The sequence below is a fragment of the Oncorhynchus keta genome, unplaced genomic scaffold, assembly GCF_023373465.1.
Source record: "Oncorhynchus keta strain PuntledgeMale-10-30-2019 unplaced genomic scaffold, Oket_V2 Un_scaffold_5814_pilon_pilon, whole genome shotgun sequence".
Lineage (NCBI taxonomy): Eukaryota > Metazoa > Chordata > Actinopteri > Salmoniformes > Salmonidae > Oncorhynchus > Oncorhynchus keta.
In genome coordinates, this window is record NW_026290966.1 from 137922 (window position 1) to 165389 (window position 27468).

At 44.1% G+C, this 27468-nt stretch overlaps 3 long non-coding RNA genes across 20 annotated transcripts in view; 2 read left to right on the forward strand and 1 right to left on the reverse strand.

Annotated features, from left to right (window-relative positions):
- Positions 1 to 20685, forward strand: part of LOC127929212 (uncharacterized) — a 53954-nt gene extending 33269 nt beyond the window's left edge. For 2 of the 3 annotated variants that reach the window (XR_008133906.1, XR_008133905.1), the window contains exons 2-3: positions 4502 to 4569; positions 20486 to 20685. This is a non-coding gene — a long non-coding RNA (uncharacterized LOC127929212). Of the gene's footprint in view, positions 1 to 1134; positions 2606 to 4501; positions 4570 to 20485 lie in introns of those variants that run through there. The other variant, XR_008133907.1, reaches the window with a different exon arrangement.
- LOC127929213 (uncharacterized) lies at positions 2576 to 4495 on the reverse strand. 15 transcript variants are annotated; one of them, XR_008133920.1, is made up of 4 exons: positions 4222 to 4495; positions 3261 to 3987; positions 2831 to 3203; positions 2576 to 2722 (listed from the first exon to the last, which is right to left on the reverse strand). It is a non-coding gene; the product is annotated as an uncharacterized LOC127929213 (long non-coding RNA). The 15 variants fall into 15 exon arrangements; XR_008133918.1 differs by having other exon boundaries at positions 3261 to 4044; XR_008133916.1 differs by having other exon boundaries at positions 3261 to 4122.
- Positions 20686 to 20787: 102 nt separating the features above from the next.
- Positions 20788 to 27468, forward strand: part of LOC127929209 (uncharacterized) — a 126681-nt gene continuing 120000 nt past the window's right edge. Inside the window, exon 1 of one of the 2 annotated variants that reach the window (XR_008133850.1) lies at positions 20788 to 21044. This is a non-coding gene — a long non-coding RNA (uncharacterized LOC127929209). The remainder of the gene's footprint in view (positions 21045 to 27468) is intronic. The other variant, XR_008133851.1, reaches the window with a different exon arrangement.

Sequence of the window (27468 nt, forward strand, 5' to 3'; positions counted from 1 at the left end):
TCATCCCCTCACCCCCCCATCCCCTCACCCTCATCCCCTCATCTCTTCACCCCCATCCCCTCATCCCTCATCTCTTCATCTCTTCACCCCCATCCCCTCACCCTCATCCCCTCATCTCTTCATCCCCTCACCCTTATCCCCTTACCCCCCTGGCCCCCATCCCTCATCTCTTCATCTCTTCACCCCCATCCCCTCATCCCCTCATCTCTTCATCCCCTCATCCTTATCCCCTTACCCCCTGCTGGCCCCCATCCCCTCTCCCCTCATCCCCTCATCTCTTCACCCCCATCCCCTCCCTTATACCCCCTGACCCTCATCCCCTCATCTCTTCACCCCCATCCCCTCACCCCCCATGGCCCCCCCTCACCCTCATCCCCTCATCTCTTCACCCCCATCCCTCACCCCATACCCCCCTCATCTCCCTCATTCATCTCTTCACCCCATCCCCTCACCCTCATCCCCTCATCTCTTCATCCCCTCACCCTTATCCCCTTACCCCCTGCTGGCCCCCATCCCCTCATCTCTTCATCTCTTCACCCCCATCCCCTCATCCCCTCATCTCTTCATCCCCTCATCCTTATCCCCTTACCCCCTGCTGGCCCCCATCCCCTCTCCCCTCATCCCCTCATCTCTTCACCCCCATCCCCTCACCCTTATCCCCTTACCCCCTGCTGGCCCCCATCCCCTCTCCCCTCATCCCCCCTCATCTCTTCACCCCCATCCCCTCACCCTTATCCCCTTACCCCCTGCTGGCCCCCATCCCCTCTCCCCTCATCCCCTCATCTCTTCACCCTCATCCCCTCACCCTTATCCCCTTACCCCCTGCTGGCCCCCATCCCCTCTCCCCTCATCCCCTCATCTCTTCACCCCCATCCCCTCTCCCCTCATCCCCTCATCTCTTCACCCCCATCCCCTCACCCTTATCCCCTTCCTTACCCCCTGCTCGCCCCCATCCCCTCATCCCCTCATCTCTTCACCCCCATCCCCTCACCCTCATCCCCTCATCTCTTCACCCCCATCCCCTCACCCTTATCCCCTTACCCCCTGCTCGCCCCCATCCTCTCTCCCCTCATTCCCTCATCTCTTCACCCCCCATCCCCTCACCCTCATCTCCTTACCCCCTGCTCCCCCCATTACCTCACCCATTGGCCTATCTACCAACAGTGCTAGCTTTAAAGGCCTATTCTTTAATGTCAACTCATTTGTCTACAGAAGTATGAAAAATACAATTTTAGAAAGCTATTTACTCAGTGGAAAAAGCAGACTGGCATGCACCTAAGAGCAGTACCCTATGCCAGAACGAAAAATCTTAAAGGTGTTTTAAAAAGGAGCGAAAGACTGAATCGTTTAACCATGTCATCTCGTGAAACTCTGGGAAACAATATGGCTTTGAGTTTCTCTCCCCGTCGTCCTGTTATCTTCTGTTTTCCAGCGCTCAACTCTCAGAGCTTATACAGTTTAAAGGAGGTTCTTAACTCAAGGCTTTGTGTCACTTGGAAACAGTGCATTTGTTGCCGAGGTAACCGGTCTGGTCCGGCGAAACTCTGAAACGGAGACAACCTCTGTTTGGGGCAGGGCGTGGCCAGGCCTGACTTATCAATGGTAGAGAGCTGCTTTCGTCCAGAAACCACTCTGGTCTTTTAAAGAGACCTGTATGTCTCATTTCCAAGGCTTGCAGTAACCCGATATCCTTATAATATGAGCACATCGAATAGTTGTGAAATGGTAGAATGGAAAATCTTGTTTCAGTCTCCATGAAATGCCAACCTTGTGATGCACTGAAACAGAAGCTTTGTCACATGGGACACTTTTAAAGATGGAAGAATGTGACATTCTGGGGACGTGTTCCAAAGGACCGGTCCTATTAAAGGTCTTGTGAATATAAACGGGATAAAAAACGAAGTAGTCAAACTTTTCATTGATTGGGGCAAAACATAGTGGAACAGTGAACTAAGGCCTACACACTAATTTGATCCAACACAAACCTTTAGTTCCTTTTAGTTCACAATGTTTCACTCCTGAAGAGACCTTGGCCTGACAAAACTTTGTGAAGTCATAAAGGCAGTATTTATTTATCTTTATTTAACTAGGCAAGTCAGTTAACAACAAATTCTTATTTACAATGACAGCCTAACGGGGAACCGTGGGTTAACTGCCTTGTTCAGGGGCAGAGCGACATATTTTTACCTTGTCAGCTCGGGGATTCAATCCAGCAACCTTTCGGTTACTGGGCCAACGCTCTAACCACTAGGCTACCTGCTGCCCCGGTTAGTTAGGCAGACAGTCATACAGTCAGATATGCAGGCAAGCAGACAGGCTGGGAAAGCAGGCAGTCAGTCAGGCAGACAGACAGGCAGTTAGACAGGGAGGGGTTTAAACAGAGACACATGACCAGGCATGTTAACACAAGGATTACAGCATAAAACACACAGAATAAAACCTTGGAGGAAATCAGAGGAATGTTCCAGAGAAACTACAGGAACTATTGACCGCGTCAACAGCATTTACACATGGATATAGTAAAAGAGACAGATGCAAACAAAACTAGAGCATTTTAATAGTCGTCAATGTAAAATCTATACAATGGCAAATTCATCAGAGACTGGTGCGCTCACTGATTCACTAATGGTGTGCCTAGAGACATGCTAACCTGCTAACATGACTGTGTACCTGCTAACATGACTGTGTGCCTAGAGACATGACTGCTGACATGACTGTGTACCTGCTAACATGACTGTGTGCCTAGAGACATGACTGCTGACATGACTGTGTACCTGCTAACATGACTGTGTGCCTAGAGACATGCTAACCTGCTATCATGACTGTGGACCTGCTAACATGACTGTGTGCCTAGAGACATGCTAACCTGCTAACATGACTGTGTACCTGCTAACATGACTGTGTGCCTAGAGACATGACTGCTGACATGACTGTGTACCTGCTAACATGACTGTGTACCTGCTAACATGACTGTGTACCTGCTAACATGACTGTGTTCCATACCAACATGACTGTGTTCCATACCAACATGACTGTGTTCCATACCAACATGACTGTGTTCCATACCAACATGACTGTGTACCATACCAACATGACTGTGTTCCATACCAACATGACTGTGTTCCATACCAACATGACTGTGTACCATACCAACATGACTGTGTTCCATACCAACATGACTGTGTGCCTAGAAACATGCTAACCTGCTAACATGACTGTGTTCCATACCAAAATGACTGTGTGCCTAGAAAAATGCTAACCTGCTAACATGACTGTGTTCCATACCAACATGACTGTGTTCCATACCAACATGACTGTGTGCCTAGAAACATGCTAACCTGCTAACATGACTGTGTTCCATACCAAAATGACTGTGTGCCTAGAAACATGGTAACCTGCTAACATGACTGTGTTCCATACCAACATGACTGTGTGCCTAGAAACATGCTAACCTGCTAACATGACTGTGTTCCATACCAACATGACTGTGTGCCTGCTAACATGACTGTGTACCTGCTAACATGACTGTGTACCTGCTAACATGACTGTGTGCCTGCTAACATGACTGTGTACCTGCTAACATGACTGTGTACCTGCTAACATGACTGTGTGCCTGCTAACATGACTGTGTACCTGCTAACATGACTGTGTACCTGCTAACATGACTGTGTGCCTGCTAACATGACTGTGTACCTGCTAACATGACTGTGTACCTGCTAACATGACTGTGTTCCATACCAACATGACTGTGTGCCTAGAGACATGACTGCTGACATGACTGCCTAGAGACATGCTAACATGACTGTGTACCATACCAACATGACTGTGTTCCATACCAACATGACTGTGTGCCTAGAGACATGCTAACATGACTGTGTACCATACCAACATGACTGTGTGCCTAGAGACATGCTAACATGACTGTGTTCCATACCAACATGACTGTGTTCCATACCAACATGACTGTGTGCCTAGAAACATGCTAACCTGCTAACATGACTGTGTTCCATACCAAAATGACTGTGTGCCTAGAAACATGCTAACCTGCTAACATGACTGTGTTCCATACCAACATGACTGTGTTCCATACCAACATGACTGTGTGCCTAGAAACATGCTAACCTGCTAACATGACTGTGTTCCATACCAACATGACTGTGTACCATACCAACATGACTGTGTTCCATACCAAAATGACTGTGTGCCTAGAAACATGGTAACCTGCTAACATGACTGTGTTCCATACCAACATGACTGTGTGCCTAGAAACATGCTAACCTGCTAACATGACTGTGTTCCATACCAACATGACTGTGTGCCTAGAGACATGCTTAACCTGCTAATATGACTTTCTGCCTGCTAACATGACTTTCTGCCTGCTAACATGACTTTCTGCCTGCTAACATGACTTTCTGCCTGCTAACATGACTGTGTGCTTGTGTGTATTCTATAACAGCTTTTACAGGACCACCAACTTACTGTTATATCTGTTGTTTTCCAGGTGATACCAAGGAACTAACATCAGGCAGAAGCTACATCGATGAAATTGGGAAGATGGGCATTCAACAGGTAAGAATGACACTGAGTTCACATCCATTTAAATATTGCCCGTTTTCACAGTGGAATTCTATCTAGTCAGTCCTCTACTAACAGTCATACTGTAGATCAGTGTTCACAGTGGAATTCTATCTAGTCAGTCCTTTACTAACAGTCATACTGTAGATCAGTGTTCACAGTGGAATTCTATCTAGTCAGTCCTTTACTAACAGTCATACTGTAGATCAATGTTCACAGTGGAATTCTATCTAGTCAGTCCTTTACTAACAGTCATACTGTAGATCAGTGTTCACAGTGGAATTCTATCTAGTCAGTCCTCTACTAACAGTCATACTGTAGATCAGTGTTCACAGTGGAATTCTATCTAGTCAGTCCTCTACTAACAGTCATACTGTAGATCAGTGTTCACAGTGGAATTCTATCTAGTCAGTCCTCTACTAACAGTCATACTGTAGATCAGTGTTCACAGTGGAATTCTATCTAGTCAGTCCTCTACTAACAGTCATACTGTAGATCAGTGTTCACAGTGGAATTCTATCTAGTCAGTCCTCTACTAACAGTCATACTGTAGATCAATGTTCACAGTGGAATTCTATCTAGTCAGTCCTCTACTAACAGTCATACTGTAGATCAATGTTCACAGTGGAATTCTATCTAGTCAGTCCTCTACTAACAGTCATACTGTAGATCAGTGTTCACAGTGGAATTCTATCTAGTCAGTCCTCTACTAACAGTCATACTGTAGATCAGTGTTCACAGTGGAATTCTATCTAGTCAGTCCTTTACTAACAGTCATACTGTAGATCAATGTTCACAGTGGAATTCTATCTAGTCAGTCCTCTACTAACAGTCATACTGTAGATCAGTGTTCACAGTGGAATTCTATCTAGTCAGTCCTTTACTAACAGTCATACTGTAGATCAGTGTTCACAGTGGAATTCTATCTAGTCAGTCCTCTACTAACAGTCATACTGTAGATCAGTGTCCTTTACTAACAGTCATACTGTAGATCAGTGTTCACAGTGGAATTCTATCTAGTCAGTCCTTTACTAACAGTCATACTGTAGATCAGTGTTCACAGTGGAATTCTATCTAGTCAGTCCTCTACTAACAGTCATACTGTAGATCAGTGTTCACAGTGGAATTCTATCTAGTCAGTCCTTTACTAACAGTCATACTGTAGATCAGTGTTCACAGTGGAATTCTATCTAGTCAGTCCTCTCTAACAGTCATACTGTAGATCAGTGTCAGTGGAATTCTATCTAGTCAGTCCTCTACTAACAGTCATCAGATCAGTGTTCCAGTGGAATTCTATCTAGTCAGTCTACTAACAGTCATACTGTAGATCAGTGTTCACAGTGGAATTCTATCTAGTCAGTCCTCTACTAACAGTCATACTGTAGATCAGTGTTCACAGTGGAATTCTATCTAGTCAGTCCTTTACTAACAGTCATACTGTAGATCAGTGTTCACAGTGGAATTCTATCTAGTCAGTCCTTTACTAACAGTCATACTGATCAGTGTTCACAGTGGATCTATCAGTGTTCACTAACAGTGGATCAGTGTTCAGTGGAATTCTATCTAGTCAGTCCTCTACTAACAGTCATACTGTAGATCAGTGTTCACAGTGGAATTCTATCTAGTCAGTCCTTTACTAACAGTCATACTAACAGTCATACTGATCTAGATCAGTGTTCACAGTGGAATTCTATCTAGTCAGTCCTTTACTAACAGTCATACTGTAGATCAGTGTTCACAGTGGAATTCTATCTAGTCAGTCCTCTACTAACAGTCATACTGTAGATCAGTGTTCACAGTGGAATTCTATCTAGTCAGTCCCTACTAACAGTCATACAGTCAGTGGAATTCTATCTAGTCAGTCCTCTACTAACAGTCACTGTAGATCAGTGTTCACAGTGGAATTCTATCTAGTCAGTCCTCTACTAACAGTCATACTGTAGATCAGTGTTCACAGTGGAATTCTATCTAGTCAGTCCTTTACTAACAGTCACACTGTATATCAGTGTTCACAGTGGAATTCTATCTAGTCAGTCCTCTACTAACAGTCATACTGTAGATCAGTGTTCACAGTGGAAGTCCTTCTATCTAGTCAGTCCTCTCACTAACAGTCATACTGTAGATCAGTGTTCACAGTGGAATTCTATCTAGTCAGTCCTCTACTAACAGTCATACTGTAGATCAGTGTTCACAGTGGAATTCTATCTAGTCAGTCCTTTACTAACAGTCATACTGTAGATCAGTGTTCACAGTGGAATTCTATCTAGTCAGTCCTTTACTAACAGTCATACTGTAGATCAGTGTTCACAGTGGAATTCTATCTAGTCAGTCCTCTACTAACAGTCATACTGTAGATCAGTGTTCACAGTGGAATTCTATCTAGTCAGTCCTCTACTAACAGTCATACTGTAGATCAGTGTTCACAGTGGAATTCTATCTAGTCAGTCCTCTACTAACAGTCATACTGTAGATCAGTGTTCACAGTGGAATTCTATCTAGTCAGTCCTTTACTAACAGTCATGCTGTAGATCAGTGTTCACAGTGGAATTCTATCTAGTCAGTCCTTTACTAACAGTCATACTGTAGATCAGTGTTCACAGTGGAATTCTATCTAGTCAGTCCTCTACTAACAGTCATACTGTATATCAGTGTTCACAGTGGAATTCTATCTAGTCAGTCCTCTACTAACAGTCATACTGTAGATCAGTGTTCACAGTGGAATTCTATCTAGTCAGTCCTCTACTAACAGTCATACTGTAGATCAGTGTTCACAGTGGAATTCTATCTAGTCAGTCCTCTACTAACAGTCATACTGTAGATCAGTGTTCACAGTGGAATTCTATCTAGTCAGTCCTCTACTAACAGTCATACTGTAGATCAGTGTTCACAGTGGAATTCTATCTAGTCAGTCCTCTACTAACAGTCATACTGTAGATCAGTGTTCACAGTGGAATTCTATCTAGTCAGTCCTCTACTAACAGTCATACTGTAGATCAGTGTTCACAGTGGAATTCTATCTAGTCAGTCCTCTACTAACAGTCATACTGTAGATCAGTGTTCACAGTGGAATTCTATCTAGTCAGTCCTCTACTAACAGTCATACTGTAGATCAGTGTTCACAGTGGAATTCTATCTAGTCAGTCCTCTACTAACAGTCATACTGTAGATCAGTGTTCACAGTGGAATTCTATCTAGTCAGTCCTCTACTAACAGTCATACTGTAGATCAGTGTTCACAGTGGAATTCTATCTAGTCAGTCCTCTACTAACAGTCATACTGTAGATCAGTGTTCACAGTGGAATTCTATCTAGTCAGTCCTCTACTAACAGTCATACTGTAGATCAGTGTTCACAGTGGAATTCTATCTAGTCAGTCCTTTACTAACAGTCATACTGTCAGATCAGTGGAATTCTATCTAGTCAGTCCTTTACTAACAGTTACTAACAGTCATACTAACAGTAGATCAGTGTTCACAGTGGAATTCTATCTAGTCAGTCCTCTACTAACAGTCATACTGTAGATCAATGTTCACAGTGGAATTCTATCTAGTCAGTCCTCTACTAACAGTCATACTGTAGATCAGTGTTCACAGTGGAATTCTATCTAGTCAGTCCTCTACTAACAGTCATACTGTAGATCATCTAGTGTCCTCTACTAACAGTTCTGTAGATCATGTTGTGGAATTCTATCTAGTCAGTCCTTTACTAACAGTCATACTGTAGATCAATGTTCACAGTGGAATTCTATCTAGTCAGTCCTCTACTAACAGTCATACTGTAGATCAATGTTCACAGTGGAATTCTATCTAGTCAGTCCTTTACTAACAGTCATACTGTAGATCAGTGTTCACAGTGGAATTCTATCTAGTCAGTCCTCTACTAACAGTCATACTGTAGATCAGTGTTCACAGTGGAATTCTATCTAGTCAGTCCTCTACTAACAGTCATACTGTAGATCAGTGGAATTCTATCTAGTCAGTCCTCTACTAACAGTCACACTGTAGATCAGTGTTCACAGTGGAATTCTATCTAGTCAGTCCTTTACTAACAGTCATACTGTAGATCAGTGTTCACAGTGGAATTCTATCTAGTCAGTCCTTTACTGACAGTCACACTGTATATCAGTGTTCACAGTGGAATTCTATCTAGTCAGTCCTCTACTAACAGTCATACTGTAGATCAGTGTTCACAGTGGAATTCTATCTAGTCAGTCCTCTACTAACAGTCATACTGTAGATCAGTGTTCACAGTGGAATTCTATCTAGTCAGTCCTCTACTAACAGTCATACTGTAGATCAGTGTTCACAGTGGAATTCTATCTAGTCAGTCCTCTACTAACAGTCATACTGTAGATCAGTGTTCACAGTGGAATTCTATCTAGTCAGTCCTCTACTAACAGTCATACTGTAGATCAGTGTTCACAGTGGAATTCTATCTAGTCAGTCCTTTACTAACAGTCATACTGTAGATCAGTGTTCACAGTGGAATTCTATCTAGTCAGTCCTTTACTAACAGTCATACTGTAGATCAGTGTTCACAGTGGAATTCTATCTAGTCAGTCCTCTACTAACAGTCATACTGTAGATCAGTGTTCACAGTGGAATTCTATCTAGTCAGTCCTCTACTAACAGTCATACTGTAGATCAGTGTTCACAGTGGAATTCTATCTAGTCAGTCCTCTACTAACAGTCATACTGTAGATCAGTGTTCACAGTGGAATTCTATCTAGTCAGTCCTCTACTAACAGTCATACTGTAGATCAGTGGAATTCTATCTAGTCAGTAACAGTCATTCACAGTGGAATTCTATCTAGTCAGTCCTTTACTAACAGTCATACTGTAGATCAGTGTTCACAGTGGAATTCTATCTAGTCAGTCCTCTACTAACAGTCATACTGTAGATCAGTGTTCACAGTGGAATTCTATCTAGTCAGTCCTCTACTAACAGTCATACTGTAGATCAGTGTTCACAGTGGAATTCTATCTAGTCAGTCCTCTACTAACAGTCATACTGTAGATCAGTGTTCACAGTGGAATTCTATCTAGTCAGTCCTCTACTAACAGTCATACTGTAGATCAGTGTTCACAGTGGAATTCTATCTAGTCAGTCCTCTACTAACAGTCATACTGTAGATCAGTGTTCACAGTGGAATTCTATCTAGTCAGTCCTCTACTAACAGTCATACTGTAGATCAGTGTTCACAGTGGAATTCTATCTAGTCAGTCCTCTACTAACAGTCATACTGTAGATCAGTGTTCACAGTGGAATTCTATCTAGTCAGTCCTCTACTAACAGTCATACTGTAGATCAGTGTTCACAGTGGAATTCTATCTAGTCAGTCCTCTACTAACAGTCATACTGTAGATCAGTGTTCACAGTGGAATTCTATCTAGTCAGTCCTCTACTAACAGTCATACTGTAGATCAGTGTTCACAGTGGAATTCTATCTAGTCAGTCCTCTACTAACAGTAATACTGTAGATCAGTGTTCACAGTGGAATTCTATCTAGTCAGTCCTCTACTAACAGTCATACTGTAGATCAGTGTTCACAGTGGAATTCTATCTAGTCAGTCCTCTACTAACAGTCATACTGTAGATCAGTGTTCACAGTGGAATTCTATCTAGTCAGTCCTTTACTAACAGTCATACTGTAGATCAGTGGAATTCTATCTAGTCAGTCCTTTACTAACAGTCATACTGTAGATCAGTGTTCACAGTGGAATTCTATCTAGTCAGTCCTCTACTAACAGTCATACTGTAGATCAATGTTCACAGTGGAATTCTATCTAGTCAGTCCTCTACTAACAGTCATACTGTAGATCAGTGTTCACAGTGGAATTCTATCTAGTCAGTCCTCTACTAACAGTCATACTGTAGATCAATGTTCACAGTGGAATTCTATCTAGTCAGTCCTTTACTAACAGTCATACTGTAGATCAATGTTCACAGTGGAATTCTATCTAGTCAGTCCTCTACTAACAGTCATACTGTAGATCAGTGTTCACAGTGGAATTCTATCTAGTCAGTCCTTTACTAACAGTCATACTGTAGATCAGTGTTCACAGTGGAATTCTATCTAGTCAGTCCTTTACTAACAGTCATACTGTAGATCAGTGTTCACAGTGGAATTCTATCTAGTCAGTCCTCTACTAACAGTCATACTGTAGATCAGTGGAATTCTATCTAGTCAGTCCTTTACTAACAGTCATACTGTAGATCAGTGTTCACAGTGGAATTCTATCTAGTCAGTCCTCTACTAACAGTCATACTGTAGATCAGTGTTCACAGTGGAATTCTATCTAGTCAGTCCTCTACTAACAGTCATACTGTAGATCAATGTTCACAGTGGAATTCTATCTAGTCAGTCCTCTACTAACAGTCATACTGTAGATCAGTGTTCACAGTGGAATTATATCTAGTCAGTCCTCTACTAACAGTCATACTGTAGATCAGTGTTCACAGTGGAGATCAGTGTTCACTATCTATCTAGTCAGTCCTCTACTAACAGTCATACTGTAGATCAGTGTTCACAGTGGAATTCTATCTAGTCAGTCCTCTACTAACAGTCATACTGTAGATCAGTGTTCACAGTGGAATTCTATCTAGTCAGTCCTCTACTAACAGTCATACTGTAGATCAGTGTTCACAGTGGAATTCTATCTAGTCAGTCCTCTACTAACAGTCATACTGTAGATCAGTGTTCACAGTGGAATTCTATCTAGTCAGTCCTCTACTAACAGTCATACTGTAGATCAGTGTTCACAGTGGAATTCTATCTAGTCAGTCCTACTACAGTAACAGTCATACTGTAGATCAGTGTTCACAGTGGAATTCTATCTAGTCAGTCCTCTACTAACAGTCATACTGTAGATCAGTGTTCACAGTGGAATTCTATCTAGTCAGTCCTCTACTAACAGTCATACTGTAGATCAGTGTTCACAGTGGAATTCTATCTAGTCAGTCCTCTACTAACAGTCATACTGTAGATCAGTGTTCACAGTGGAATTCTATCTAGTCAGTCCTCTACTAACAGTCATACTGTAGATCAGTGTTCACAGTGGAATTCTATCTAGTCAGTCCTCTACTAACAGTCATACTGTAGATCAGTGTTCACAGTGGAATTCTATCTAGTCAGTCCTCTACTAACAGTCATACTGTAGATCAGTGCAGTGGAATTTATCTAGTCACAGTCATACTGTAGATCAGTGTTCACAGTGGAATTCTATCTAGTCAGTCCTCTACTAACAGTCATACTGTAGATCAGTGTTCACAGTGGAATCTATCTAGTCCTTTACTAACAGTCATACTGTAGATCAGTGTTCACAGTGGAATTCTATCAGTCCTCTACTAACAGTCATACTGTAGATCAGTGTTCACAGTGGAATTCTATCTAGTCAGTCCTCTACTAACAGTCATACTGTAGATCAGTGTTCACAGTGGAATTCTATCTAGTCAGTCCTCTACTAACAGTCATACTGTAGATCAGTGTTCACAGTGGAATTCTATCTAGTCAGTCCTCTACTAACAGTCATACTGTAGATCAGTGTTCACAGTGGAATTCTATCTAGTCAGTCCTTTACTAACAGTCATACTGTAGATCAGTGTTCACAGTGGAATTCTATCTAGTCAGTCCTCTACTAACAGTCATACTGTAGATCAGTGTTCACAGTGGAATTCTATCTAGTCAGTCCTCTACTAACAGTCATACTGTAGATCAGTGTTCACAGTGGAATTCTATCTAGTCAGTCCTCTACTAACAGTCATACTGTAGATCAGTGTTCACAGTGGAATTCTATCTAGTCAGTCCTCTACTAACAGTCATACTGTAGATCAGTGTTCACAGTGGAATTCTATCTAGTCAGTCCTCTACTAACAGTCATACTGTAGATCAGTGTTCACAGTGGAATTCTATCTAGTCAGTCCTTTACTAACAGTCATACTGTAGATCAGTGTTCACAGTGGACTTCTATCTAGTCAGTCCTTTACTAACAGTCATACTGTAGATCAGTGTTCACAGTGGAATTCTATCTAGTCAGTCCTTTACTAACAGTCATACTGTAGATCAGTGTTCACAGTGGAATTCTATCTAGTCAGTCCTCTACTAACAGTCATACTGTAGATCAATGTTCACAGTGGAATTCTATCTAGTCAGTCCTCTACTAACAGTCATACTGTAGATCAGTGTTCACAGTGGAATTCTATCTAGTCAGTCCTCTACTAACAGTCATACTGTAGATCAAACAGGACCAGTGGATGAGTACTGTAGCTGCCATTTGAGTTTTGATCTGGCAGGGCGGCATATGTATTCCGGGTTGGTGTCACTATCCACATCGACACAGTACTGTGAGCTCCCTCCACACACACGTGAGTGCACACACACACACACACACACACACACACACACACACACACACACACACACACACACACACACACACACACACACACACACACACACACACACACACACACACACACACACACACACAACGCTGTGTAACTCACTCTAGTCATGACAGTATAGTAAAGAATGCAGAGGCCGAGGCACAACAGAGATATCACTTCAAACCCACAGGCCGGAGTCTCAGATCCTTTCAGTGTATTGAATGAATGGAGATATGCTCTGATGGGCCACCTCAGAGCCATGCAGTCGCCCATCTCAAAGGGAACTGTTGATATCTGGGCTGTGTAGCGCTGTGGCAGCCTGAATGAGAGGTGTGTGTGGGACGTAGAGGGACAATCACAGAGAATGGACGGTGCTCAGTGCACCACTATTAGGCTGGAGGTGGGACACCCAGATCTGACCCTGACTCAACAAGAACTCTCTCTCATAAGAGTGAGTCATAGTCTGAATCTTCCCTTCTCTCTCTCTCTCTCTCTCTCTCTAACCTCTCTCTATTTCATTATCTCTCTTTCTTTCTACACCACTCTCTTTCTCCTCCCTCTCTTCTCTCTCTCCCTCTCTCTTCCCCCTCCCTATGTGAGAAGGTGAAGGGGAGCATTGTATTTGTCTGTGTGTTGATGTGGATGTGGATGTGGATGGCAGAGTACCAGTAGACAGGCAGATGTACCGATGAGCTGATAAGGAGAGTCGTAGGCAGCGCTTCAACCAACATGTACAGCCAATGTACAGCCAAATACGCACAACGTCAAGAAAGACAGGTACTCACAACTGTGATGTGTTGGCCATCAATGGTCTAAATCATAGAAGGAGAGATACGGGCCAGCCTCAGGCCCAGGCACCACAGACACACAGACAGGTTGAGGCCTGGTTTAGCAGGCTGATTCTGCTGCAATACCGGCTCAGCTTCAAGGTACAGGGGCCGGATTCACAAAACCTTTAAGAACAAATATCTTCTTAACTGCCATTTTTCCCTTAACTATAGACTTATGAAGAAAGTTAAGCAACGTTGCAATTCCTCAATACAGTTATTGGAAATGTTCTTAAGGTTTTTCCTAAGTTTCTTCCTAAGAAAAAAGTTAAGGAGAAATGGGATTCTTGAAAATAGTGTTTTAGGATCTCTTCTTGGAAATGTACTTAACTTTAGGACAGCTAAATCCTTGTCTTGAGACGAATGGATACTTTTGTAAACATGAAAGTTTTCTTGCGCCACAGACACAGTTGGCTACTATTATATTTAAATATATTTAAATACAGCAAGAATACAGATTAAACACGCATTATCTAGCTAGCTAGTAATTAACAATATATTACAATATTCTAGAATGTGTTAAATAGCTAGCGCTATCACATCAATTTGCAAAGAAGAACTTGGCTAACTTAGCTAACGTTAACGTCGTTAGCTATGTTGTTGTCTATAACGTTGTTACGTGTTAGCGAGCCAACGTAGCTACCTAACTTACCTGTCACGCAGTCCCTCTACCACCATCTCTATGATGGACGACACCTTCTCCTCCAGCTGGTCCACATGAATGTTCTCTCAGCTCCCTTCTTCTTAGCAGCCACCTTGATGTCGGACCACTTGTTTTTTACGCCGTCACTGTCCCTTGCCATTCCCCCAACGGCAGAGACAGACTCGGCCACTCTCCCCTGTGGTATAGGACATAGTAGTGAGAGTAGAATCCCTCGTGGTAGAGGACAGAGTAGCCAGAGTAGAATCCCTCGTGGTAGAGGACAGAGTAGCCAGAGTAGAATCCCTCGTGGTAGAGGACAGAGTAGCCCGAGTAGAATCCCTCGTGGTAGAGGACAGAGTAGCCAGAGTAGAATCCCTCGTGGTAGAGGACAGAGTAGACAGACTAGGCCTCTCTCCCCTGTGGTAGAGGACATATTAGTGAGAGTAGAATCCCTCGTGGTAGAGAACAGAGTAGCCAGAGTAGAATCCCTCGTGGTAGAGGACAGATTAGCCAGAGTAGAATCCCTCGTGGTAGAGGACAGAGTAGCCAGAGTAGAATCCCTCGTGGTAGAGGACAGAGTAGCCAGAGTAGGATCCCTCGTGGTAGAGGACAGAGTAGCCAGAGTAGAATCCCTTGTGGTAGAGGACAGAGTAGAATCCCTCGTGGTAGAGGACAGAGTAGCCAGAGTAGAATCCCTCGTGGTAGAGGACAGAGTAGCCAGAGTAGAATCCCTCGTGGTAGAGGACAGAGTAGCCAGAGTAGAATCCCTCGTGGTAGAGGACAGAGTAGAATCCCTCGTGGTAGAGGACAGAGTAGCCAGAGTAGAATCCCCGTGGTAGAGAACAGAGTAGCCAGAGTAGAATCCCTCGTGGTAGAGGACAGAGTAGAATCCCTCGTGGTAGAGGACAGAGTAGCCCGAGTAGAATCCCTCATGGTAGAGGACAGATTAGCCAGAGTAGAATCCCTCGTGGGAGAGGACAGAGTAGCCAGAGTAGAATCCCTCGTGGTAGAGGACAGAGTAGCCCGACTTGGCCAATCCCTCGTGGTAGAGGACAGAGTAGCCAGAGTAGAATCCCTCGTGGTAGAGGACAGAGTAGCCAGAGTAGAATCCCTCGTGGTAGAGGACAGAGTAGCCAGAGTAGAATCCCTCGTGGTAGAGGACAGAGTAGCCAGAGTAGAATCCCTCGTGGTAGAGAACAGAGTAGCCAGAGTAGAATCCCTCGTGGTAGAGGACAGAGTAGCCAGAGTAGAATCCCCTGTGGTAGAGGACAGAGTAGTGAGAGTAGAATCCCTCGTGGTAGAGAACAGAGTAGCCAGAGTAGAATCCCTCGTGGTAGAGGACAGAGTAGCCAGAGTAGAATCCCTCGTGGTAGAGGACAGAGTAGCCCGAGTAGAATCCCTCGTGGTAGAGGACAGAGTAGAATCCTCGTGGTAGAGGACAGAGTAGCCAGAGTAGAATCCCCGTGGTAGAGAACAGAGTAGCCAGAGTAGAATCCCTCGTGGTAGAGGACAGAGTAGAATCCCTCGTGGTAGAGAACAGAGTAGCCAGAGTAGAATCCCTCGTGGGAGAGGACAGATTAGCCAGAGTAGAATCCCTCGTGGTAGAGGACAGAGTAGCCAGAGTAGAATCCCTCGTGGTAGAGGACAGAGTAGAATCCCTCGTGGTAGAGGACAGAGTAGCCAGAGTAGAATCCCTCGTGGTAGAGGACAGAGTAGCCAGAGTAGAATCCCTCGTGCGAGAGGACAGAGTAGTCAGAGTAGAATCCCTCGTGGTAGAGGACAGAGTAGCCAGAGTAGAATCCCTCGTGGTAGAGGACAGAGTAGCCAGAGTAGAATCCCTCGTGGTAGAGGACAGAGTAGCCAGAGTAGAATCCCTCGTGGTAGAGGACAGAGTAGCCAGAGTAGAATCCCTCGTGGTAGAGGACAGAGTAGCCAGAGTAGAATCCCTCGTGGTAGAGGACAGAGTAGCCAGAGTAGAATCCCTCGTGGTAGAGGACAGAGTAGCCAGAGTAGAATCCCTCGTGGTAGAGGACAGAGTAGCCAGAGTAGAATCCCTCGTGGTAGAGGACAGAGTAGCCAGAGTAGAATCCCTCGTGGTAGAGGACAGAGTAGCCAGAGTAGAATCCCTCGTGGTAGATGACAGAGTAGAATCCCTCGTGGTAGAGGACAGAGTAGCCAGAGTAGAATCCCTCACGACGCCAGGACAGCGGAGTCAATCACCACCTTCCGGAGACACCTGAAACCCCACCTCTTCAAGGAATACCTAGGATAGGGTAAGTAAGGGAGTAATCCTTCTCACCCCCCTTTCTCCCCCCAACAAGATTTAGATGCAAGTGGCTGTTCCACTGGTTGTCAGGACAGTGTAGCACCAATTTGAATCGCTCTGGATAAGAGCGGCTAAATGACTTAAATGTAAATGTAAATGTAGAATCCCTCGTGGTAGAGAACAGAGTAGCCAGACTCGGCCTCTCTCGCACATCCTCTCTTGTTGGTCTCAGCAGTGAACCTGCAGTTATCAAGTCTCCCCAACAGCAACCTTTTCCTGGCTGCTATTTCCTCCATCATCCCTTCAAGCTCTTATTTACTGAAGTTTCTATTGCACTGTCCTTGGTTATCCATGTTTGGTTTTGATATAGCTAGTCTGATGGATATAATGTGTGAAAAATAACGAAATAACCAAATCCTATCATCCCTGTCACATAAGCTTATTTGTTAGTTTGAAGCATGTCACTAATGTCAGTGCCACATAAGAAGATATTTACGAAGTTCCTAAGGAAACTACTAATTCCTAAGAACATTTTGAGGAATTGCGTAATAAGACTAAGCATTTAGCCTATTAAAATGTTAATCTGACTACAGCAAAACCATGTGCTATCAAGTATTATACGTTTAGCTGACGGAGATGGAGAAATGGCCATGAGATGTGGATATCAAAGCAAGTTTGTAAAATGAATGGATTCACATACAAGACATAAAGCTTAATTACTGTATAAGGCAATACTGACATTAACAAAGCATCATTCTAAACATGTAGATCCCACGGATAACATACAAGACAAAGATCCTACATCCATATAGATGGCATACACAGAAGGTTGGTGGCACCTTAATTGGGGAGGACCGGGTTAGAGGGGGAGGTATGCCAGGTAGGAGTGAGAGAGGGATGAGGTTAAGGGAGATAGAGGAGAGAGGGAGAGAATCAGGGACAGTGGATGGAGGGTTGGAGGGGGAGGTATGCAAGGTAGGAGTGAGAGAGGGATGAGGGTAAGGAAGGGAGAGAGAGAGTCAGGGACAGTGGATGGAGGGTTAGAGGGGTGGTATGCCAGGTAGGAGTGAGAGAGGGATGAGGGTAAGGGAGAGAGAGAGAGAGAGAGAGAGTCAGGGACAGTGGATGGAGGGTTAGAGGGGGAGGTATGCCAGGTAGGAGTGAGAGAGGGATGAGGCTAAGGGAGGGAGAGAGAGAGTCAGGGACAGTGGATGGAGGGTTGGAGGGGGAGGTATGCAAGGTAGGAGTGAGAGAGGGATGAGGGTAAGGAAGGGAGAGAGAGAGTCAGGGACAGTGGATGGAGGGTTAGAGGGGTGGTATGCCAGGTAGGAGTGAGAGAGGGATGAGGCTAAGGGAGGGAGAGAGAGAATCAGGGACAGTGGATGGAGGGTTGGAGGGGGAGGTATGCAAGGTAGGAGTTAGAGAGGGATGAGGGTAAGGAAGGGAGAGAGAGAGTCAGGGACAGTGGATGGAGGGTTAGAGGGGTGGTATGCCAGGTAGGAGTGAGAGAGGGATGAGGGTAAGGAAGGGAGAGAGAGAGTCAGGGACAGTGGATGGAGGGTTAGAGGGGTGGTATGCCAGGTAGGAGTGAGAGAGGGATGAGGGTAAGGGAGGAGAGAGAGAGAGAGTCAGGGACAGTGGATGGAGGGTTAGAGGGGGAGGTATGCCAGGTAGGAGTGAGAGAGGGATGAGGGTAAGGGAGGGAGAGAGAGAGTCAGGGACAGTGGATGGAGGGTTAGAGGGGTGGTATGCCAGGTAGGAGTGAGAGAGGGATGAGGGTAAGGGAGAGAGAGAGAGAGTCAGGGACAGTGATTGGAGGGTTGGAGGGGAGGTATGCAAGGTAGGAGTGAGAGAGGGATGAGGGTAAGGGAGAGAGAGAGAGAGAGTCAGGGACAGTGGATGGAGGGTTAGAGGGGGAGGTATGCCAGGTAGGAGTGAGAGAGGGATGAGGCTAAGGGAGTGAGAGAGAGAGAGAGTCAGGGACAGTGGATGGAGGGTTAGAGGGGTGGTATGCCAGGTAGGAGTTAGAGAGGGATGAGGGTAAGGGAGAGAGAGAGAGAGAGAGAGAGAGAGTCAGGGACAGTGGATGGAGGGTTAGAGGGGGAGGTATGCCAGGTAGGAGTGAGAGAGGGATGAGGGTAAGGGAGGGAGAGAGAGAGTCAGGGACAGTGGATGGAGGGTTAGAGGGGTGGTATGCCAGGTAGGAGTGAGAGAGGGATGAGGGTGAGAGAGAGAGAGAGAGAGAGAGAGAGAGAGAGAATCAGGGCAGGCAGGTCAGACAGGTAGTGTTGGAATGTGACTCCCTGCAGGTATTATCAGGCTCAGGGCAGACAGAGCAGAAAGAAGAGCGATGTGTTGACAGATCACTCCCTGTCTATTGACACGTCCTTCCTCCCCTGAGGCTCTATATGATGAGACAGTCTCTCTGCCTAGTCTGCACCATCACCATGACAACCCATAGAGGATGTCAACATCTCAGTGATGTCATTGTGTGGGTGGCTGTTGGGAAGGTTTGCAGCACAGGTTAATTAAAAGGCATTGATTTGTAAACAGGCCACCTTCCTGCACTACCTCACCCTGGGACTCCCCGGGCTGCTTCAGATAGACCCCATAGTAACTAGAGTAGCGTTGGAAGCACTGAGGTTGCGAAATCAGCAAAACAGTGAGAATGCTAGAAGTCTCTTGTTCTCACATCAAAAAGCTTAATGAAACACCACAGCTGTTTTGGTATGAATTATTTCCCATTAGTCCCTCACATGGAATGTAACTCTGAGCACACCTGTGACATTTACAGAACATGATAATATTCCATCATAGTTCCTGGTAGATCGGGACTTTGTTGAACACAAGATACAACTGGTTTCCTTTAATCAGATGGGCCTCCTGTCTCTGATTGAGCTCTGTGCCGTTCTAGAAGGGGAATTGCTGAGGGTTGGTGGAGTGTTGATTGATGTGTGGTCCTCTAATCTAGCCTGGTACTGTACTATATTCAGACATGGGTTCAAATAGTTTTGCTTTTTGTTCAAAACCAATACTATGTGACTATTTGAGTGTTGGCTTGGGCCTGCCCGTAGTGCCAGATGGGCAGGGTTTCCAGATGTGGGACTATCCCATCGGTTCCATTGTGAAGGGAAAGCTCATTTGAAAGAAAACAACATACTATTTGAACCTAGGACTGTCTTTTAGTACTGGTGTCCAGCTGCATGCACTGTAGGCTGGCTCTCATTTATTTATTATTTATTATCCTCGTTGCTGGAAGCAGAACTCCACTGCTCCATTGCTTTAACCTTGATCTCCTCAACACTGGTAATGTAATAATTGGGATAATTCAGATCCATCCAGATTCATCCACAACATCACGTTGAGTAAAGGCCCGCTGGATGGAATGTGCCTGTTGGCAACGCAATCTGCTCTGCTAGAGCCATCAACATTTCTGATGTCTTGATTTATTAACAAAGCCTGTCCTCTGATTCCAGAATATTCTGCTTTAGATTTATTCCATTTTGTGGGGGGTTTGTTGGTTCTATCATTTTAGGGGGGGGGTTTAGGCAAGAATACGTATTTTGAGTGCCTGTTTCCCAGAACAAGATTAAACCTAATTCTGGTCTAAAATGCATGGAGAGTCTTCATTGAAAGAGCTTTGAAGGTGCAGGACTTTATCTGTGTCAGACTTAACTGAGTATTTGAATGGGTCACTGTTTGGAATGAAGTGTGCATACGCTGTCTATTTTAGGACATCTTCAGGGATGTATGGACACTCAGTCATCTGCTCCTCTTGTTGTGTTTTCAGGGATGGAGAGAAGATGGCTACTGGATGTTCTCTGGACTGGATCCTGTATCAGCAGCAGCAGTGGAAGTTCCATGTTGCATCTGGCTATCATCAATATCATTTATTAATATCAGAATACAGACCTTTAGACTAATGTGAGTGTTGTCCAGTGTTCCTCAGCCCCTTCCAGTGGGTTGTTTCCTCAGCCCCTTCTGGACAGGTACATAATGGGACAGCCCCTTCTGGACAGGTACATAATGGGACACTTCACGTTTCCTCAGCCCCCTGGACAGGTACTGGACACTTCAGGTACAGGTATGGGACACTTCACGTTTCCTCAGCCCCTTCTGGACAGGTACATAATGGGACACTTCACGTTTCCTCAGCCCCTTCTGGACAGGTACATAATGGGACACTTCACGTTTCCTCAGCCCCTTCTGGACAGGTACATAATGGGACACTTCACGTTTCCTCAGCCCCTTCTGGACAGGTACATAATGGGACACTTCACGTTTCCTCAGCCCCTTCTGGACAGGTACATAATGGGACACTTCACATTTCCTCAGCCCCTTCTGGACAGGTACATAATGGGACAGTCCACTTTTCATCACATCCTCCATGGAAAGTTACAGTCCACTTTAACCACCAACACCCCTTGCCCCCATAACATACATGGGACAGTCTCACATTTCTTCTGGAATAAGACATGACAGTCATCCACTCCAGTTCACCCAATGGGATTCCAACAGAATGACTTTTATTCTACTGCACATGTCTAAAGGACTGCCTTTCTGTTTAAAACATCTATGACATCACACTGAGCTGCTGATGTACTTATTGAACATGATACATGTACTTGTATTTTCTAATTCACTATATTATGTCCTTATTGAAACTTGAAGAATGCTGAACAGGTCCATTGAAGATTTCTGAAGGCACTTCAATATGCCACTATTTCAACAACATAAAATAAGCCTGTATATTGAGACATGTTTACCTTCTCATTGTATCAAATGTGACAATATGACAGTACATTGCAGCACTTGCCACTTGTCAGGTCGCCATTGTAAACAATGATTTGTCTCACCTGGATAATTAAATGTTAGATTAAACAAATAATACATTGTTCCTCGCCAGTTTTGCAAACCAGTTGACATCTCTATCCAAACAGCTTCTATCCAAACAGTAAATGTTGACATGAATTAATTACTGCTGTCAGAGTGTCTTATCTTCTCATCTATGGTAGTTTCATAGATCAGTACGTCATGTTGTCTATCTGTCTGGAGAGAGAGAGAGCTAGATGAAGGGAGAGAGAGAGCTAGATGAAGGGAGAGAGAGCTAGATGAAGGGAGAGAGAGATTGCAAGTTCAAACCCCGAGCTGACAAGGTACAAATCTGTCGTTCTGTTAACCCACTGTTCCTAGGCCGTCATTGAAAATAAGAATTTGTTCTTAACTGACTTGCCTAGTTAAATAAAATAAAGGTAAAACAAAGATGCATACACAGACACAGATAGAGGGAGAAGAGAGAAAGAGAGAGGGAGAAAAGAGGTCTGAGGTCATCTGTGCTACCTATATCCCCCCATACGATGACAGCTTCTCCATCCTATAGGGGGAGATCAATCATTTCCAGGCCCAGGGACATGTACTAGTCTGTGGTGACCTAAATGCCAGAACTTGACAAGAACCTGACACCGTCAGCACACAGGGGGACAAACACCTACCTACAGGTGACAGCATTCCCCCCTCATTATGCCCCACAAAACCGGTTACAACTCCTGCCGCTCTGTCGGACGCTGGGTATGTACATAGTCAACGGTAGGCTTCGAGGGGACTCCTACGGTAGGTACACCTATTGCTCATCTCTTGGCAGTAGTCCTTTAGACTACTTTATCACTGACCTCAACCAAGATGTATGGATAAACCACTTCTCCAATATTTTTGGCTCTATAACAAAGAACAAACAGCAAAACCATGAACATAATCAAATACCGATCTTAGAATCAACTATTAAAGATTACCAGAACCCACTGGAATCTCCAATTACATAGAATGAACTGCTGGACAAAATGCGAACCCTCCAACCCAAAAAGGCCTGTGGGGTTGATGGTATCCTAAATGAAATGATCAAATATACAGACCACAAATTCCAAATGGCAATACTTAAGCTCTTTAACATCATCCTCAACGTTGGCATATTCCCCAATATTTGGAACCAAGGACTGATCACCCCAATCCACAAAAGTGGAGACAAATATGACCCCAATAACTATCGTCAGATATATGTCAACAGCAACCTTGGGAAAATCCTCTGAATTATCATTAACAGCAGACTCGTACATTTCCTCAATGAAAACAATGTACAGAGCAAATGTCAAATAGTCTTTTACCAAATTACCGTACTCTGCACCCTAATTGACAAATGAACAAACCAAAACAAAGGCAAGGTCTTCTCATGCTTATTTTATTTTTAAAAATGTCTGGAAAGTGGTGTTGTGGGAAACATACAGCATTATAAAATCCATGTACACAAACAACAAGTGTGCGGTTAAATTGGAAAAAAAAATTTCTTTCTTTCCACATGGTGGGGGGAGGGAGATGAGACAGGGATTCAGCTTAAACCCCACTCTCTTCAACATATACACTGCTCAAAAAAATAAAGGGAACACTAAAATAACACATCCTAGATTTGAATGAATGAAATATTCTTATGAAATACTTGTTTCTTTACATAGTTGAATGTGCTGACAACAAAATCACACAAAAATGATCAATGGAAATCAAATGTATCAACCCATGGAGGTCTGGATTTGGCATCACACTCCAAATTAAAGTGGAAAACCACACTACAGGCTGATCCAACTTTGATGTAATGTCCTTAAAACAAGTCAAAATTAGGCTCAGTAGTGTGTGTGGCCTCCACGTGCCTGTATGACCTCCCTACAACGCATGGCCATGCTCCTGATGAGGTGGCGGATGGTCTCCTGAGGGATCTCCTCCCAGACCTGGACTAAAGCATCCGCCAACTCCTGGACAGTCTGTGGTGCAACGTGGCGTTGGTGGATGGAGCGAGACATGATGTCCCAGATGTGCTCAATTGGATTCAGGTCTGGGGAATGGGCAGGCCAGTCCATAGCATCAATGCCTTCCTCTTGCAGGAACTGCTGACACACTCCAGCCACATGAGGTCTAGCATTGTCTTGCATTAGGAGGAACCCAGGGCCAACCACACCGGCATATGGTCTCACAAGGGGTCTGAGGATCTAATCTCGGTACCTAATGGGTTGGCAGGGTAGCCTAGTGGTTAGAGCGTTGGACTAGTAACCGGAAGGTTTCAAGTTCAAACCCCGAGCTGACAAGCTACAAATCTGTCGTTCTGCCCCTGAACAGGCAGTTAACTGTTCCCACTGTTCCTAGGCTGTCATTGAAAATAAGAATTTGTTCTTAACTGACTTGCTAGATAAATAAAGGTAAAATATAAAATATTTTTTTAAAAAATGGCAGTCGGGCTACCTCTGGCGAGTAGAAATGCCACCCCACACCATGACTGACCCACCGCCAAACCAGTCATGCTGGAGGATGTTGCAGGCAGCAGAACGTTCTCCACGGCGTCTCCAGACTGTCACGACTGTCACGTCTGTCACATGTGCTCAGTGTGAACCTGCTTTCATCTGTGAAGAGCACAGGGCGCCAGTGGCGAATTTGCCAATCTTGGTGTTCTCTGGCAAATGCCAAACGTCCTGCACGGTGTTGGACGTCGGGCCCTCATACCACCCTCATGGAGTCTGTTTCTGACCGTTTGAGCAGACACATGCACATTTGTGGCCTGCTGGAGGTCATTTTGCAGTGCTCTTCCTGCTCCTCCTTGCACAAAGGTAGCGGTCCTGCTGCTGGGTTGTTGCCCTCCTGCGGCCTCCTCCACGTCTCCTGATGTACTGGCCTGTCTCCTGGTAGCGCCTCCATGCTCTGGACACTACGCTGACATACACAGCAAACCTTCTTGCCACATCTCGCATTGATGTGCCATCCTGGATGATTTGCTCATCTCATATGTATATACTGTTCTCTGTACCATCTACTGCATCTTGCCATCTTGATGTAATGTATCACTAGCCACTTTAAACAATCATCTCATAGTGTACATTATCACATATGTATATACTGTTCTCTGTACCATCTACTGCATCTTGCCATCTTGATGTAATGTATCACTAGCCACTTTAAACAATGCCACTTTTTATAGTGTTTTCATACCCTACATTACTCATCTCATATGTATATACTGTACTCTATACCATCTACTGCATCTTGCCTATGCCGTTCGGGCATCACTCATTCATATATGTACATATTCGTATTCATTCCTTTACACTTTACACTTGTGTATAAGGTAGTTGTTGTGAAATTGTTAGGTTATATTAGTTGTTAGATATTACTGCATGGTCGGAACTAGAAGCACAAGCATTTCGCTACACTCACATTAACATCTGCTAAACATGTCTTTGTGACAAATACATTTGATTTGATTTGGTCTAGCAGTTAGTAGGTATTTAGGCCCTGCCCTTCCTATTGGTCTATCAATTAATGTGTTCAGGCCCTGCCCATCCTATTGGTCTAGCAGTTAGTGTATGTTTAGGCCCTGCCCTTCCTATTGGTCTAGCAGTTAGTGTGTTGTTGGGCTTTGCTCCCTGGCCCGTTGTGTGGTGGCTGTTACTATGTGGGGTAATAATGACATCAAAGCAAGGCAGTCTGTCATCATGATTATTCATATTATCAAAACAAATAGATAAGACTTTATTTGGATAGTCCATCTGCAGACTATCAGTACCATTTCAACTAACTATCTACTAACCCTAGCTCTAAACCTAACCTTAACCCTTATCCTAACCCTAATCTTAACCTTAAACCTAGCCCTAACCTTAATGCTTACCCAAAACCTCATTCTAAACTTAATCCCAACTGTAACCTTAGCAAGCAGTTGTTTATCAACAGATAGTTTGTTGATAGTATAACCATGTACAGTCGCGACCTGCAGAGCCACCTGTTTTGAGCCCCACATTTTTAGGCAAACAAATGTACACTACAGTTCAAAAGTTTGGGGTCACTTAGAAATGTCCTTGTTTTTGAAAGCACATTTTTTGTTCATTTAAAATAACATCAAATTGATCAGAAATACAAGTGCAGACATTGTTAATGTTGTAAATGACTATTGTAGCTGGAATCACCTGATTTTTTAATGGAATATCTACATACGCGTAGAGGCCATTATCAGCAACCATCACTCCTGTGTTAGCTAATCCAAGTTTATCATTTTAAAAGGCTAGTTGATCATTAGAAAACCCTTTTGCAATTATGTTAGCACAGCTGAAAAATGTTGTTCTGATTAAAGAAGCTATACAACTGGCCTTCTTTGGACTAGTTGAGTATCTGGAGCATCAGCATTTGTGGGTTTGAATACAGGCTCAAAATATCCAGAAACAAGGACCTTTCTTCTGAAACTCGTCAGTCTATTCTTGTTCTGAGAAATGAAGATGTGAGAAATTGCCAAGAAACTGAAGATCTCATACAGCGCTGTACTACTCCCTTCACAGAACACCGCAAACAGGCTCTAACCAGAATAGAAAGAGGAGTGGGAGGCCTCGGTGCACAACTGAGCAAGAGGACAAGTACATTAGAGTGTCTAGTTTAGAGAAAGAGATGCCTCACAAGTCCTCAACTGGCAGCTTCATTAAATAGTACCCACAAAACACCAGTCTCAACGTCAACAGTGAAGAGATGACTCTGGGATGCTGGCCTTCTAGGCAGAGTTGCAAAGAAAAGGCCATATCTCAGACTGACCAATACATAGAAAAGATTAAGATGGGCAAAAGAACACAGGCACTGGACAGAGGAAGATTGGAAAAAAGTGTTATGGACAGACAAATCTAAGTTTGAGGCGTTCAAATCACAAAGAAGAACATTCGTGAGATGCAGAAAAAATGAAAAGATGCTGGAGGAGTGCTTGATGCCATCTGTCAAGCACATGGTGGAGGCAATGTGATGATCTGGGGATGCTTTGGTGGTGGTAAAGTTGGAGATTTGTACAGGGTAAAAGGGATCTTGAAGAAGGAAGGCTATCACTCCATTTTGCAAAGCCATACCCTGTGAACGGCGCTTAATTGGAGCCAATTTCCTCCTACAACAGGACAATGATCCAAAGCACAGTTCCAAACTATGCAAGAACTATTTAGAGAAGAAGCAGTCAGCTGGTATTCTGTCTATAATGGAGTGGCCAGCACAGTCTCAACCCTATTGAGCTGTTGTGGGAGCAGCTTGGCTGCTTGGCTGTGATTGGCTCGGTGTTCTGTCACTCATGGGGACACTACGTCATCGCCAAGTTCATGTCCTTAGTAAGGGTAGACATCCAAAATGTCAGCCCTTTGGGTCCTGCCATAGAGTTATATTACAAGTGCCCTTCCAAGAAGGCTCAGGTCATTGGCCACAGATAAAATGACGTCAAATCATGCTATATGGGGTGGCAGGGTAGCCTAGTGGTTAGAGCGTTGGACTAGAAACCGAAAGGTTGCAAGTTCAAATCCCTGAGCTGTCAACGTACAATTCTGTTGTTCTGCCTCTGAACAAGCAGTTAACCCACTGTTCCTAGGCTGTCATTGAAAATAAGAATGTGTTCTTAACTGACTTAGTTAAATAAAGGTAAAAAAATATGTACAGTAGCTTTGATTGGACTGATCATGTCAACATCTTACTTTCCAAGTCTTAGCTAGTAGTCATCATCATGAATCCAGTCTACTGGCAAATCCTTTTCCATTCTTGTCATATGAATTGAAATAATGAAGAGAAATTATAGATAAAACGTATCGGTGCTCATCGGCCATTGGGCGTAAAGATTACACAACAAATTGGAAATCGCAAATTCAACAACTAGTCGTTTGGAAGGTATCAGTGGCTAAAGCATTGCAAAGAAACCAGTAGCCTGCTATTCAATGGAGTGGCTGTGTGTGCTTT